General features: G+C 36.0%; 1 long non-coding RNA gene across 1 annotated transcript; it reads left to right on the top strand.

Annotated features, from left to right (window-relative positions):
* Positions 1–14,140: 14,140 nt before the first annotated feature.
* On the top strand, positions 14,141–16,479 carry LOC104236743 (uncharacterized). Its single transcript, XR_713496.2, has 2 exons — positions 14,141–14,756; positions 16,313–16,479. It is a non-coding gene; the product is annotated as an uncharacterized lncRNA (long non-coding RNA).
* The last annotated feature ends 624 nt before the right edge of the window (positions 16,480–17,103 follow it).

Genomic DNA, 17,103 nt, shown 5'->3' with positions numbered 1-17,103 from the left:
GATAAAATGGTAATTTTAGTTGCACATTATTTATTTATTTTTCATCTCATTAATTCTTCTAATTTGAATAGTTTTGAGGTATATAATTCACACGTTTAAATCATATAACCTGTGGTCAACACCTAATAAATCTTGATTTTTCTGGAAATCTCGAGGCACTCCATTCAGTAATTTCCCATGGCTTTCATATTTAAAATAGACGGACATAATAAACATTTGTAGAAAATTTATATTGCCATTAAGAATATTTTGTGTAATTGTGGACACGTTCGCGTGACATGATTACATTTCTAAAGACAATTCGGAGTATGCATTCGCGCAACTTCGAGCAAACTTTCTTAATAAAAGGGGGTTTTCGGAGGTTATTAAATTAATTTATTTCATATAACCCGAGATGTGCAGTTCACCATTTAATCATACAAGAGTGACGAGCGTTCGTAATTTTATTTTAAGCACGCACAATTTCGGCCATAAATTCATTTTTTTATAATAAAAAATGCTATCAATCTTATTGTGTACACGTATGCGTGACACGATTCTTTATATTTATAAAAAAAACGAATATACGTACGCGTGATTCATTTCAATATAAGTCTATAATTATGAACAATCCAACCAAAAGCGATAATAAAACTATGCAACGAGTTAAAAAAAATATATTTAGTAAATCAAGATAATTAGGCCAAGTATAAATTGTTAAGCGACCGTGCTAAAACCGCGGAATTCGGGAATGGCTAACACCTTCTCCCGGATTAACAGAATTCCTTACTCGGATTTCTGGTTCGCAGGATGGTAAACAGAGTCATATTTTCATCGATTCGGGATTAAAACCGGTGACTTGGGATGCCATAAAATTCTCAGGTGGCGACTCTGAAATTAATAAAGAATCCCGTTTCGATTGTCCTTTAATCGGAAAAACTCTCTTTACACTTATGCCCTCCTCCGGGATGTTGTGTAAAGAAGAGGTGTGACAATTATCCTAGGGTGTTTTCCCTCAAGCCAATCCTAGTCAAGATACTTACCTTTGGAAACCAAATCAACCCTCCAAAATTGCCTTTCCTTTGGAAATCACCTCCAATTGGGTCAAATCTAATCAATCAATACTCAAGTAAGTCAAATAAACCCATCGAAATTAACTCCAAACAATAAAGCTTCAATCTTTAATTAATTCCCAAAAGGTCAATAAAAATCAACCCCGACATACATGGTCAAAACCCGAGTTTAGGGGTAGATCCCATTTACCCATAATCCGACAAATCCAACTGTGTTTAGATTCCAAATTTGAATCCAAATTGGTACTTAAAACATCAAAATATCCCCTCTTACATTGTAGATAAAACTCCAATCTTTACTGTAAAATCCCATGTTTTAGGTACAGAAATCTATAGGGAATCAAGATATATGATCAAATTCAAGTGTAGATTACTTACCGCTAAGATAGTAGTGAAATCCCTCTTCAAACTCTCCTCCTCTCGCTCTCCAAAACTCAAATATAGGTAAAATGAGCAATTCTCGAAATTATGGATAAAATATACCCATGCCAGCAATTTCTTCATTGTGATCGCGCTTACTACCCACGCGATCATGATTCACTGGTGGCCACACCTATGCGATCGCAAAACCTCAGACGTGATCGCAAAGTACAAGCTTAACCGATCGCATAAAGAACCTTCCGAGCGTGAAGCTCTACCTAACACCCCTATGCGATCGCGGACGCACCTAAGCGATCACAAACAACTCGCCCCTGGCCCTCATACTCCTCTACTCGATTGCACAGCTCCTCTTGTGAACGTGAACACACCTACGAAAATGACAAATTGCGGTTTAGGACCTCACCCTCACAATCGCGAAGAACTGACCCACGGCTGACTCCATACTTCAACGCAATCGCAAATACCTCCTTTGCAATCGCAAAGAACACCCCCAACACCAAAAAGTCAGCAATCTCCTAACAAGCTCCAAGTGGTCCGAAACTCACCCGAGCTCCCGCGACCCCATCCAGTCATACAAACAAGTCCATAAACACTACCAGAGCCTATCCAAGGCCTCCAAACATAATACGAGAACATTATATCTATGAACCAAAGATCAAACCATATGTTGAACTCTCTTTAGTTCATAAAATTCTAAACTTCCAACCAAGTATTTGATTCATACGTATACACATCGTATCTCAACCAAAATTTGCATACATGTTTAATCCAACTACACGAACCTATCCTAAGCTTCAGAATCACAATCGGAGTCCGATTACCTCAAAGTTAACTGTCAGTCAAACTTATAAACTCTCCAATTCTCTAAATTATCATTCGGCAAATAGAGCCAAAATCTCCTAGTAACATACTAAACCAAATACGAAATACACTCAAGTCCAAAATCATTGTACGAACCTATTGGAACCTTCAAATTACTAATCCGGTGTTATTTTCTTAGAAGTAAAACATTGTCAACTCTTCCAATTCCAAGCCTCGCGCTAGGAACTAAGTTTTCCAAATCACTCTCGAAGCTTCCCGAAATCAAACCAGCCATCCCCACAAGTCATAAAACATCATATGTATATATATATATATATATATATATATATATATATATAAAGTATAAGATAAGAGTATGGGGCTATATTAATCAAAATAACTGATCGGGTTATTACAAATAATCAATAAGAGGCAAAAGCAGATAATAAATAAAAGTGTGAATATGTGGTCATAATATAAAGCATGACTACGACTAAATTAGGTTTATCAACAATTTCGGTAATAGCTCATCAAGGCCAATTAAAATATAGTAATCCTAAATATAGTTACTAGCATGAAAGAATAAGTTCACGCAGCCATACAATTGATTAAAACATAAATCATGGAAGGTACACAATCATACAAGATATAATGAAAGCCTAAGGTGTAACCCAAAGATGAATAAGTCATAGTACCTGCATATACACTCTTCACCTGGCATATACATTGCTCCCCATATATTTTAATTAAGCAAACAAGGTCATTTCCTAAGGGTAATTCCTTAAAATAAAGATTAGACAAGATACTTACTTTTTTCAACAAACTTTAGCCTCCAAATATGCCTTTACCTCTAACCGGGACCTCCGAATGCTCTGAATCTAGTCAAATAATATTCAACAAATAATAAAGCTTCAATTTCTAATTAAATCTCAAAAGTTAACAAGAAGTCAACCCTGGCTCATATGGTCGAAACTTGAGTCTATGGATAGATTTTGTTGACGCATAACCCCACAAGTCCATATATGTGATTAAATTTCAAAGTTGATTCCAAATCGATATTCAAAACCTCAAATTACACTATCTTAAGTTGTAGATAAAAAACACCCATATTTTAGGTGTAAAATTTCATGAAAATCAAAATATATGATCAAATCCAAGTGAAAATTACTTACCCTCAAGATCGTACTGAAATCCCTCTATAAAATCTCCTCTTCACGGTTTCCAAAACTTAAAAATGGTAAAAAATGAACTAAGTCCCGAAATTGTAACTTAAAATACCCCTGCCACCTTTACCTATCATGATCACAATCTCAACCCACGCGATTGCGATGCACGAGCCAATACCTCCCGAAAATCCTTCAATATGATTACGTCCAAACCCCACGCAATCGTGAAGCTCTGCCAGCCCAACCTACACGATCGCGAACCATTCCTACGTGATCGCGGAGCATAAGCTTGTAGCCCCTCATACTTCCTTTACTCGATCGCACACTTACCCACGCGAACGTGTGACATATGTAGGTGCCACGTCGCAATCGCGGACCTCATTCACGCGATCGAGAAGAACAAAAATGGTCTGAAGCCAGCAATCTCAACATAGCTCCAAATGGTCTGAAGCACCCCGAAACTCACCTGAGTCCCCCAGGACCCTGCCCAATCATCTTAAAAAGTTCATATAACTTATTACACTTATTCAAATGCTCAAAAAATATCAAAACTAAGATTCACGTGTCAAACCAAAATCCTCAAACTTTTTTAAGTTCGAAATTAAATTTGTTACTACAAGTGCCGAATCAACCCAGAGCCACCCGAGGCCCGAAATAAACATACGTACAAATCCAAAATTATTATATGAATATAGTGGAGTCTTCGAATAAAAAATCCGGAGTCGTTTATACAAAAGTCAAACCTTTGTCAACTCTTCCAACAACCTCAAACTAGGAACTAAGTGTTTTAAATCACTCCCGAACCCAACAAAAATCAAACACCATCTATTCTCGCAAGTCATATAGCATCAAATAAATCTAAGAAAGTATAAAATAGGGGAATTAGATTCTAAAACTCAAAACGACTGGTCAGATCGCTATTAAAAAAATATTTGAAACATGCCCTAATAATATTTCTGTATTTGTAAACATTGAAGTTAGCTACTACATGAGGGAGAAAGAGTGCGAGGTGGAGGTAGACTAAAGAGGATTATAAACATACAAATAGCTAATTTGGCTAATATTATAGTATTTTATGAGCAATTAGCTAATATTGATAGTATTTTTATGGGAAGATTTCATAACTAGGCAATGTAAAAAAATAATTTGCAGATCTTTAGTATTAAAATAAATATTCCAATTGTAGCCATGAAAAAATTACCATCTTAGCAACCTTGCCAGGAAAGGAACCTTCATTTTAAGCCTAAAATCTCGTCACAATAACCTTTTTATTTTCAATCCCTATAACAACATGATGCATCCATTCCGAACATTCCTAAATATATGAAAGTTAATTAATGCTTACTATACCCATTTCATTAACTTATTCTTCTCTCTTCACAATCATTATTTCTTCCTTTTAGATAATCTTCACCATCTCGTCCAATACAACAGGAAAAGTTGGAAGAAAAAAATATATAAAGGACTAGCTTTGCAGTAGCATAAATAATATAATATATAAATTAAATATACCAATTATATATTGTATAACTATGTATCTTCAAACCTAAAAAATACTGTTGCTTTAATTTATACAATAAATATAACATTTATATACACGTTATATAACATTTCATTGTAAAACTAATCCAAGAAATATACCTATTATATACATAGTATAATATTAAATATTAAATATACAATATACAATATATATATATATATATATTGATGACATAATTATATTATATTAAAGGTATAACTTAGAGAAAAAATACAAGAAGTTCCCACGATTGCTTCTTTTCAGTATCTTTAAGATATTTGGGTGAATATTTATTTGTGGAAGTGAAAAAAAGATTATGGAACGTGGATTGATTTAGATTATGTATGAGAGAATTATGAAAAAAGAGACCCTCTTCCTTAGAGCACCTATTCGGAGTCAAAATGCAAAGAAAATGGTAAATTTAGATTAATGATGAGAGAGAATATTGTAATAAATTAATGTGGTTCAATCATCCCTTGAATTGTGCTTAAGTGTTTACGTTTAAGAAATTAAATGCCATATAAAGAATCTTGAAAAATGCTTTAAGTGTAAATGAATGTGCTATTTTTAAAATAAAGTAAAAATAGTGCTACTTATATAAAAACTCTTTACAAAGGGACTAACGGTGTTAAAACCTCTATTTTGAGCTACTTTCATTAATAGCACACTATTAAAAATATAATACAAAAGATTAGCATTAATTAATGATTAACAAATATGGCAGTAAAATATTTATACATATAGCAGATTTAATTCAATTTAAATCAGCAAGAATCAAGCTGTTTAAAAAGGCAGTCCTAGTATTTAATATATTTTTCTATTTTTTCTCTCCATTCTATACCATGTTTTATATTTTTTTAGAAATCAATCCATTCCATAACAGATTTTTCCTTTCCATACATGGACCTTTTTATATAATGTAATGTAGCAAATTATACATCTTTATATTCTAACAAAATAAAATACATATATTTACGAAAAAATTGTAATGTATGTTTGTGGTGTATATACATTATAAATCATATATATTTTTAGGAAAATTCATATATATATATATATGCATATGTTGTTTATATATGTCTTTATATTTAATTATATATCATCGATCCATTCCATAGTAATTTTTTTCCTTTTTACACATGGACCTTTTTATTCAACTTAATCCTAGCAAAATTATATATTTGTATATTCCAATGGAATAAAATACATATATTTCGTGGAAAAAAATATAATGTATTTTTATGGTATATTATAAATCAAGTGTTTTTTTAGGAAAAATTATGTATATATGCATATGTTATTTATACACTTATTTATATTTAAAGAGATATTATAAATATGCCATTTATATTTTGCACTAATATAACATGCATATTTGTACAAATTATCCATATATAAATAGTATATGTGACATATTTTTTTTCTTCTATATACATATTAGTGGCATACTAATATTTTAGATTAAATTTTATGTAAGGTATATGCTAGCAATATACTTTGAGTAATATCAATAATGTAGTATGATGTGTATATATATATATATATATATATATATATATGACATATTGATGGAATATTTACATTATAAATTATCAGAATATAATATACTTGAAATATATTAAATGTATATTTTTAGTTAAAATAAAATTGTACAGAAAAAAGTTTAAAATAAAATTGTACAAAAAAAAGTTTAAAACTCAAAAAAGAAAGAAATACTAAAATTCTCATTGTGTAGAGAGAATTATTTTTGAGATATTCTTCTTTCAGAATCTTTGATATATTTGGGTAAATGTTATTTATGGAAGAGAAAAAAGAAGTTATAGAAGAGTGAGAAAAAAGGAAATGTAGTAAAAAGTGTATTAATGTAGAGGGATCCCTTAGTTAATGGAGTTATCAAAATGAAAGTGTTAAAAAGGTAAAAACAAATGCTGTTTTTGAAATAAACAAAGTCTACTATCATTTATGATAATAATTTTTAAAAAAGGACCAAGCATGTAAAAATCTCTTTCGAGAACCGGAGGTATTAGTGGGTCATTTGGTATGTGGATTAGGGAGTTAAGGCGAGAACTCAATCTTATTGGGTGTTATTGGAAACTTGTGAAAACTTGAGTTTTCAATATTATTTTATGTTTTGATTATTATGAATCGTTGTATTACCAAATATATTAATGATCTATGTTCCTTGCTTGCTATTTATTTCATATTTATTATTGAATGTATTTACTTGTATGTAGTATTAAAGTATATGATATACATTTAAGCAATCGAAATTCATCCACCTAAATTTAAATCCCGCCCTTACTCTGAATTCAACCCAAAGTAAAGATACATACAAATGGAATTCGGAACCAAAGCAACATGAAAAATTCGAAAAAGAATAATATTAACGTGAAAAATAAAAGAGAATAAATACATATAGCACATGGTACCAATAACCAATGTGTTTACCGTGAAAATGGTAATAACAATTAAATTTGATTTTGTAGTTCTAAAAATACGTGATATATTTTTATGTTAGTTGTTTAGGCAATGGATGTTAAGTAAAAGATTTGAAAGCAAGATTAGCGCTCAAAAACGATATGATAGTCAAACCAAACAGTTGGAGATCTCGGCCTCGAGCTAGCGTATATGGGGCCTCGAGGTCGAATCGGATGGCCGGCTTAGAGCGATCGAGGGAGAATAATGGTGATGAGAGCTACGATGATGGCTCTTTATGATCAATGATAAGCAATAAATGATGAACAATAAATAGAACACAATGAATACAAGAAATAAATGGAAGTAATGAGATCAAGAGAATATGTTAGAGATGAGAGAGAATATTCTTGTGTATTCAATATTGAGCATCAGATGGTTACAAAATGACAAGGATCCCCTTTATATATGAGGAGGGAATCCCAATATAGTACAAATACATTTATTACAAAGATATGGAGCTGGTACCGCCAGTCAATGCCATGTTGCGGGCTTAGGCTAGCCTGACAGACTTTGTCGGCTCTGTTACGCCCCACAACATTACGTCGATATTACGTCCCGCAATATTATATTACGATGATGTTTTGCCTTGCAGTATTACATTACGATGATGTTACACTTTGCGGTACTAAATTACGATGATGTTGCACCCTGTAATATTGTACGTTGAATTTGTCGTAAGGTAATTGACATCAGTCCAAGGAAAAGATTATTTGGAGATTATAAGCATTATGTTATTTCAAACAAGTAATGAGTAAATTCGTGAAGTTCAGAAGAACCAAGTCAAAGAAAATGAATTTTCGTCCAAGTTTGGCATGTTGTGATAAAATACGGCCTGAGCTAAAATACTCGGTATTTATGGGCTAGTGTCGTACAAGGTACCACATGACCATAATAGTAAGATGTATAAGGTATGTGAAATGTGAATAGTATTTTAAATAATTTGAGGTAATTCATAATTATGCGGGTAATTGATTAATTATCGGGTAGCGGGACATTACCTAGTTAACTATGAAATTATGGGATAAGACCAACACCCCCAAAACATGACATTAAATAAAATAACCAAACATATGACTTAAGATCATATGATCTTTAGGTGTTAAACGAACAATTAGCCACTTTTACAAAGGCTTTTAACATGTCTTAAAGAAAAAGACATAAAGTCAAAACATTAGTCATTTTTCCTACGATCTGAACTTAGAAATGAATGAATGTTTAAGAAGTTCTACAACAAACAGAACGTATAATTCTTCAACAACAAAGTTCTGATTTAAATGCTTGATTAACAAATATTCTTGCAATCAAATTCTCCTACAAGGTTTCAATGAGAATTTTTAAGAATTGTAGCAACGTAAAATTTTGCGGGTCTAAAGGAGTACAGTGTAATATTCTCCAAGAATATTATACGGAGTTTTCTCTACTCCAGGTATGTTAAGGTCATCCCTTCTTTTTTTTGGCATAATCTATACGATACGAACGAAACGTGCAAATGCACAAATTCCATAAATGACTCTATTCATAGAAGTATTAGAGATATCTATGTTCTTGAATTTCCATGTGTCATACTATTTTATCATCTATTCATGGGTCTCAGAAAAATACGAAAGTTGAAAAGGGTTTACTTTATGATATTACTCAAAGGCAAAATGGTCTTATGACATTCCGAAAGATTTTATTAACGAACTTTTCATGCATTGCATTCATGTACATTGACCCATGACCAGATGACGTTATATACACGTATATATATATATATATATATATATATATATATATATATATATATATATATATATATATATATATATATATATATGGGATATGAGAAAGGTTATGACATTATATACGCACCATCACCTGATCAGCTGGTATACGTTGATGATTTTGCCCACAGTGGCCAATATGATACGATGGGATGCCCTCAGAAGCTTATGATGTTATGAAACATGTACCTATGCACGACATGACATTCATACGCATATGCATGACGCTAAAAGTATTTCATGATTTACAAAGTTATTCAGACTTACAGGCTGAGTCAAGTACTCCATATTTCTTCTATGTCTGTTATGTACTTATTTATGTACCTTACATACTCGGTATATTTTTTGTATTGACGTCCCTTTTGCCTGGGGATGTTGCGTTTCATGCCCGCAGGTCCCGATAGACAGGTCGAGAGCCCTCCAAGTAGGCTATCAGCTCAGCGGAAAATGTTGGTGCGCTCCATTTACTTCGGAGTTGCTTGTTTGGCTAGTATGATTTAGACGTGTATTGTTTGGTATGGCGGGACTCTGTCCCAACCTTTATGACATTTATGTACTTTTAGAGGCTTATAGACATATGTCGTGTACGTGAAAGATTGTACGACCTTGTTGGCCTATATTTGAGTTTATAATAATCATGTTAGCCTATTAGGCCCGTATGTCATGTGTATATGATAATGTAATAAGAAAGATACGTTATATTTGTACCCAGCTGAGTAAGGTACCGGGTGCCCGTCGCGGCCCATCGGTTTGGGTCGTGACAGGCTCTAGCTACACACCTTGGGAACTTCCCACTTCTTCATCACAACCGCTGATCTATACTGCCCCGAAGTCAGGCGTCGGTATCCCCTCGTGGGTGAGCCTCAACCATAGCCTCGAGCCTTTGAAGACGTGCCGACGAGGAATCGCAGTGACAGAAAATTGGACCCTCCGATTTTACCGCATACAGATAGTCCCTGCGTTTCTTAGAGTGGAACGATAAGAAACGACTTCAATATCCATCTCTTTGTGATAACCGAGTCGTCCTATCGGTTTATCTTTCCAGAATCATTTAATGCACTGCCGATTCTTGTTCTTCAAAGCGATAATGTCGTCGTTGGTCCAGCTCCCAAAAATCCATTAATTGCACATGCCGATACGTCTTTCAAAGACATTGATGGCGTCGTCGGTTACGCTACCACCCTTTCTATAAATGGGAGCCTCTTGGAACCAATTTTTCATTCAAATGTTCTTCAACAATCTTTCACCCCTTTCTTCACTTTATCCTCTTCCATCGTTATTTTCCATGTTTGAGGTCGGTAGCTTTAAGGTTACGTGGCGACATTCTCATAAGTTACGTCATGGCCTCTTTCTAGGGCTTTTCCTTACCGAGCGAGATTGTACTGATTTGTTGTTGTTGTTAACCCGAGTTGATGAGAGAGAAATCTCAAATTATCCTTACATTAGAGGATATGCGGACTATGAATTCCTGCTCATCTTTCCTAACTACCCGATGAGGCGCCTCACTCCTATCGCTTTCCGTGGAATGAGGTGGTACTATCTGCTAACTGTTGCATCCCGCATATGTGCAATGTCTCAAGAAGTGGCTTCACAATAGAAGTGCTGGCAAAATCCATACTAGCCAGATTTTTCACCCAGCCACTTTTTCATCCCTTTCTACTTCTTCTGCATCACTTTCATCTTCTCTATCTTCTCCCTGGAAGATGCCATTTTGGAAGATCGAGGCGAGGCCCCCGAGGTGGTGGTGCTCGAAGATCTGCCGCCGAGGATAGATTAGACTCTTGGCTTTTATTATATATGTATCTTTTTTTGCTTCTTTGTTTCTGTGTAAGGACCCCTTGTGGGCTTTTGTAATCATGGTTTATTAATACAAGGATATTTCTTTGATTTGTCTCTGATTTATGTAGAATCCCCTTATTATTTGCGTTTGTGAATGATCTGAATGCATGACTCTACCGATTGGTGCGAATATTGAGCCCGGGTGTAAGTATTTCTTCTGGATCTTGATTGATTAACACGATTCCTTGTAGAACCCTTCGACTTTCCTTGAACCAAGCCCAAATTGGATTGATAAACTCGGGTCGTCGGGACCCCGACTTCGAGTTGAATGAGAGTAGGGCTTCAAACTCTCAGAACGAGACTTAGCCTATTAGACCCCGCGATAGTCCTCGAGGGGGGATTTGCTCGGATGCCTGAGAATAATGATAGCCTCTAGGCCTTCGAGAGCAGTCCCTGAACGGGGGTTCGCTCAAGCTCAAGCGACCTGGGATCTTGTTTCGAACTCAATGTAGATAGCCTTAAGGCATTGCAAATAGATTCCAGATGAAGGATTACCCAGGTTTAGATGGCACCTCGAGGCCAAGCCCATATGAGTAGGTTTTTAGAGCTTATCTTATTTTTGAGAGAGGTCTTCGAGATCGGGTACCATCTCGGGTCTCGTAATGATATTAATGGCTCCTTAGAGCCTACCTTCTTATTGACAGAGGACCTCGAGATCGGGTACCATCTCGAGGCTTAGGATGATTTCAATGGCTCCTTGGAGCATATCTTCTTCTTGGTGGAGGTCTTCGAGATTGGGTACCATCTCGGGACGTGTAGTGATGTCATTGGCTTCCTGGAGCCTATCTTCTTTTTGACGGAGGTCCTCGAGATCGGGTACCATCTCGAGGCTTGGTTGATGCGGGGGTCTCTGACCCCAAAACGTCGTATGGCGGCGTCAAGTGTATGGCATGGTTACGAAAAATGACCGAGGCGATCCCGCCGACACATCTTCCCAAAGTGATAAAGCTTTTGTCGGTATTTTCAATTGGCCTTTGAGGCAGGCGGATATTCGCTGCTTACTCCATATATATGGTTGTCTTCACCCTTTTGAAGATTCCACTATTTTGAGTAGTTATCCTCTTTTATAGAGTTCTCCTTTCCTGTGTTAGGTCCTACATCATTTCAATTTTGATGCCCTTGCTCCAATTCCCTAGTTTTACCACAGTCATGGCTGCTACGTCAGGGTCCGCTCGGCAAGGAGAAGGGAGTTCCGCCTCTGGGCACTTTGTTTCGAGGGGGGATCTTCTGTCATAAAAGGCTCCCAACGTTCGAGGTCATTGGGAGTATGCCTCAAAGTTTTTTCTTTAATAGGAGAGGAGCACCTTGAGTCGGCGAGGAAGGACTGTGGATGGGGGGGGGATGTAGTGTTGCGGGTACCTTCCCTGGAGGAGAGTATCATGGACCATGCCGAGAGGTTTTTGAATGTGTACATGTACCCCTTTATGCTGGGCCCCCTTAATAGGGTTGTGCTTGACTTCTGTCGAAAGTACCAGGTTACCTTACTGCAAATTCACCCATCATTTTGGCAGATAGTATTGATGATGAGGTTCTTTGCGGGAGAAACAAGTCTTGAATTCACTCTTAGCCATCTTATCAGGCTGTACCGACTCTTTCACCATTGAGGTCTGCTAACCCTGCGATGCCGATCCACCACGCCTTTCGTTGTTGACGGCGAAGAAGACGGAGATCGGGGATGAATGAGCCGATTCGTCCGAGTACGGACTGTCGATATTATCCCTGCGGAGTTTCTGCCATTTCCTAAGGGATGGAATTTTACACGTAAGTGGTACACTCATGCCTTCGTAGTTTTGCTTATGGCGAAGGTGGGCTCCGTAAATGCACCTTCCTTTTCCTTTCTGCAGCAATTTCATGGATGCCGTGCGAGGTCACCCACCTGTCAGATTGGGTTCAGAAGTTGGCGACCCACTCGGCCTATAATGAGACTAAGTGGCGAGCTTTGTCTCGAGGTAGATGGGAGGCAAAATACCACGGTACGTGCTATGTGATTTGCTCCCCACTTTTTTTCTCGAAAGGGAACTTTCTCTTTTTGCGTACTAACTCTGTCATCGTAGGCATTGGGGAGTCTCTTAAAGCGAGGTCGTGCCCTCTAGGAGAAGGAGAAAGACTGCCGACTTCAGGACCGAGGGATGATTATAATAGCATTAAGCAGAAAAGGCCTTTGCAGGACGACAACAATTGCAGCAAGACGAGTCCGTCCCGGAGGCTCAGAGAGGGCGTATCGGCCGAACCTGCAGCACCCGAGGTCTCTGGCTTTAGAAAAATGATCCTTCCTCCGCTGCCATCTTCCTTTACCGTCGAAGGTACTTCGAGGAACGAGGGTTCTCTGCCGTCGGCTTCTTCTCCGTTGAAGGCAATTCGAGGGATGTTCGACGCCAAGGGGCGCGTATATTGGACGACCGTGTCCCAAACCGGGGCGGTTCTACCGGGGTAGATGGAGCCAGACCAGTAGATGTACGCTCAACTTTCGAGGAAGCTCAGTGGCTTTACTCGAAGGTAGGTTTTGGCCGTTCGTACTGATTTTATAGTTTTGTAATTTTCACTTTCTTACCACATTTTTCTTCCACAGGCTTTTAACAAGCTCAAATCTGAGCTGCTTCGTCGTGAGGCTAGGCTGCGCAAAGTCGTAGATGGGGATAATTGTTGACATCCAATTTTGTCCCTCATTTCTTCCAATTTATTCTCTTGAGCTTCTAATTTATTATTACATCAAATACTTTATTTTTCAATACTATTTTCCATTTACTACAACTATTATTGTTATTATTACTATTATTACTAGTACTATTATTATTATTATCATCATCACTACTACTACAATAACTATTATTATTATTATTATCTACTTAACATTACTATATATAACATGTAGATCTAATTTAGAAGCTCAAAGAAATTAAAAGAAGAGGGGAAAAGCTAGCTAATTTTCCACAAAAAAAAAAAAAGAGGCCCGATTAAAGGGCCATTTCAAAAATCTCATTCGGCCTTCTTTAATTCTAATTCAGCCCAACTTTTCAACTTCAATACCCAACCAATGCACTGACCCATTAAGACTTTCATGGAAAATATTTTAGCCGTTGGATTAAATTAGTCTTGATCAAATGGTTGAGAGTTATTCTTTCATTACCAAACCCTAGATTCATTTTCTAATCCATCACAGACGTTGCCACTCTCTCTCACCCCTTTCCTCTTCTATGTCAACTTTCAAATTCCTTTCAGCCATGACCAGGCTATGCCCACTCCATTTGAGGCAAAGATCGTCCTTCTCTATCTTTTCTTTGGCGCATTCGCTGAGAAAAAGGCATCTCTTTTCAGAACTTGACCAATTCTCATCTCAACGTTCGGATTCAAACGGACTCTGACTCGATTTTGAATCCTTAATCAAGAAATCCCGCTTAAAATCACCTACCCTAACCTTCCTCTATAAATATTTATCTTTTACTCTCAGCCGAGAGAGAGGTGACAGAGCACGAAAAAGACCACAAAAACTCTAAATTTCTAAGGTGGAACACCCTCAGACACAGCCGCCTACACACACATGAACCAGCAAAACACTACTACTCTGTCATTCTCACTACTGTTATAGTCTCTCAAACTTGCAAGAGTCTCTTAGAAATAAAACCTTTTCTTTTCTGTCTCGGTGAACTTTGGCCATGACAGAGGTATTCGAACTTGTTCGGCTCGAGGTTCGGATCTGTTCGTAACGAGAGAGTAGATTCGAGATCGATGCCCTGAGTTCACTGCCCCACAACAGGTAAAATCCGACCATGTTTTGATTTTTCTCATTCATTTAAAAACAGTGTGTTTGCCTAGAAAATCATGTCTTAGCTTTTCTCTGTTTTAGTCATATTGAAGTGTGCTAGCAAAATAGTAATAATGATGAAATCATGTATTAAGACCTTTTATGTTCAGATCTGTCTCTTCAAAATTTCATGATTGAATCGTGACACTAGTTGTTATCTTGTACCTTCAAAGCCTCTACTGATAATACTTGAATAGAAGCCATGCCTTAAGGATTAAAATTTAGTTGTTGTTCAGGTAGTAAAAATCATGACATTAGGACCTATATGGACTTTACATGAAAGGACTCTTGTTTAGTGTGCAATACTTTCATCAGCATATATACATACACACATGGCTATTTGAATGGGTAAGAATCATAATATTAGAGCTAATTAATATGTCCAGAAATCATGTTGTATGATTACTAATTAGCGAAATCATGCTTTAGGAGAATATGTATCCTCTTATTGTATTCTTTTGCTCTACTTTCTGCTTAAGTGATAAAAGTACGACTTTTATGCTTATTCCAAAGTTTAGATGTCATGCCCATAGGGTTTTTAAAATGTTTATTTCAAATAGACTCTAGCTATATGAGATTACATGTTATCTTGTGAACATCATGCCTTCGTGTTTCTATTTAAGATTGGCAACTAAATGCTAGCATCTCTGTTAATTTAATGGTAACCTTTTAAAAAGGTGTAAAATATGCTTGTCTGTTCATGTATGTTTGGTTCAACGATATAGAATTATTTCAGGCCTTACTTAAAACAAGGGATCTAATCATTTATTTCTAACTTGGAACATTACTTGAGAATATGTTTATGTTAATATGAGTTGGTCATGTCTAAATGCAAGAAAGCTACTCAATTTCAAGTCTATAAATTTTGCTCTTTTCCTACTTCGTTTATTTTACTTTTTTAGCTTGTTAGAACAGTAGATGCTCTCTAATTCATTTACTTTCTTTGACTTGCATGAACACCGGAGCCGAAGAGTTTCACGATGAAACTCAACGATGCTCTTGAAACTTCCTTTCTGTTTCATCTATTTACTCATTCATTGTGCGATTAACTGATTTTATCCTTTAGTTGTGTTATTAACTAGTTTTATCCTTTAGCTGTGTGATTGGTCGTTAAGATCTAAATTTACTATATAGTCATAGTCAAGTCTTTTAATGGTGAAGATTTTATTTTATTTTGTAATGAAAGTATTCATTTATCACATAATACTTACGCCTAATTGAAACTCTTCTGGAATCACGACATGCGTCAAATACTAAGTGTTAAGTCTGCTAAGTTATTATAAAATCAACTATGGCTTTAAAACTTTTTCTTTCCGCTCTACCAACTTTGTGAAATTGACAACTCTGCTTTATATGATTTTTTAGGAACTGAAACTAGTGGTATTTCTAGCACATAGAAGATGTCATCTTTGTTTTCTTTCCCTGTTTCAAATATTCAAGATGGCATTGTTTTCTTTACTTTCTTTAAAGACATCTTGAACTCATAGTTACTTGTTTGATGTTTCAAGTTTGGAGTTAACAGGTTAAGAAAGATCGGCTTTGGGACACTATCGGAACGAGAGCTCATTGCTAGTTTAGGAAATCATTTTCTCAAATCTTAATTAAGAATTTAAGTGCATTGCTGTTCGAGTGCAAACTTAACATTGCAATACATAGGAATTGACTTATTTTACAAACATCTAGTCAATTCTTTAACCCTTTTAGGAATTAATATATTCTTTTTATTTTACATTACAATACATAGCCTTAATTAAATTTTAGTCCGGAGGGTCAACCATTTAATATGGATCTTAAAGGGTGCCTTAAGAACCTTCCCTTTAGATTAATTGAACCCTTACCTAGAGCCTTTAGGTTAAGTAGACCATTAACAGAGTTAATACTTTATTAAATTACTTTAATCACTTTAGTTGTCCTAATTCACCTTAGAAATAATTAGGTGGCGACTCTCTTAATTAATTAACCTCGGAATTACCAATATGTTATACACTAATTTGACTCGTGTTAAAATAGGGGATAACAATAATCCCTCAGGCTTCTTTGCGATGAAAGGGAAGACGAGTTGGCACACTTGCGGCATGAGGCTAGTCGCAGTCTGAACTACGAAAGCTACCTCGAGGAGCAGATAACTTCTATTCGAAGGGATTGCGTGTTTCTTCTTCTATCTTCTAAGGCTAATGTTTCGTTTACTTCAGCTGTAGAAAAAAACAGAAGACCTGGCATGCCTTAGGAACAAAGTTGGTTAAGCCAAGCGTGAGTGCGATGAGCTAAGGGCTCGGGTGGATACCCAAATATCGGCTAA

Source organism: Nicotiana sylvestris, chromosome 12, assembly GCF_000393655.2.
Source record: "Nicotiana sylvestris chromosome 12, ASM39365v2, whole genome shotgun sequence".
Taxonomy (NCBI): Eukaryota; Viridiplantae; Streptophyta; class Magnoliopsida; order Solanales; family Solanaceae; genus Nicotiana; species Nicotiana sylvestris.
The sequence above is the reverse complement of the archived record's forward strand: the minus strand, read 5'-3'. Positions and strand labels throughout refer to the sequence as shown.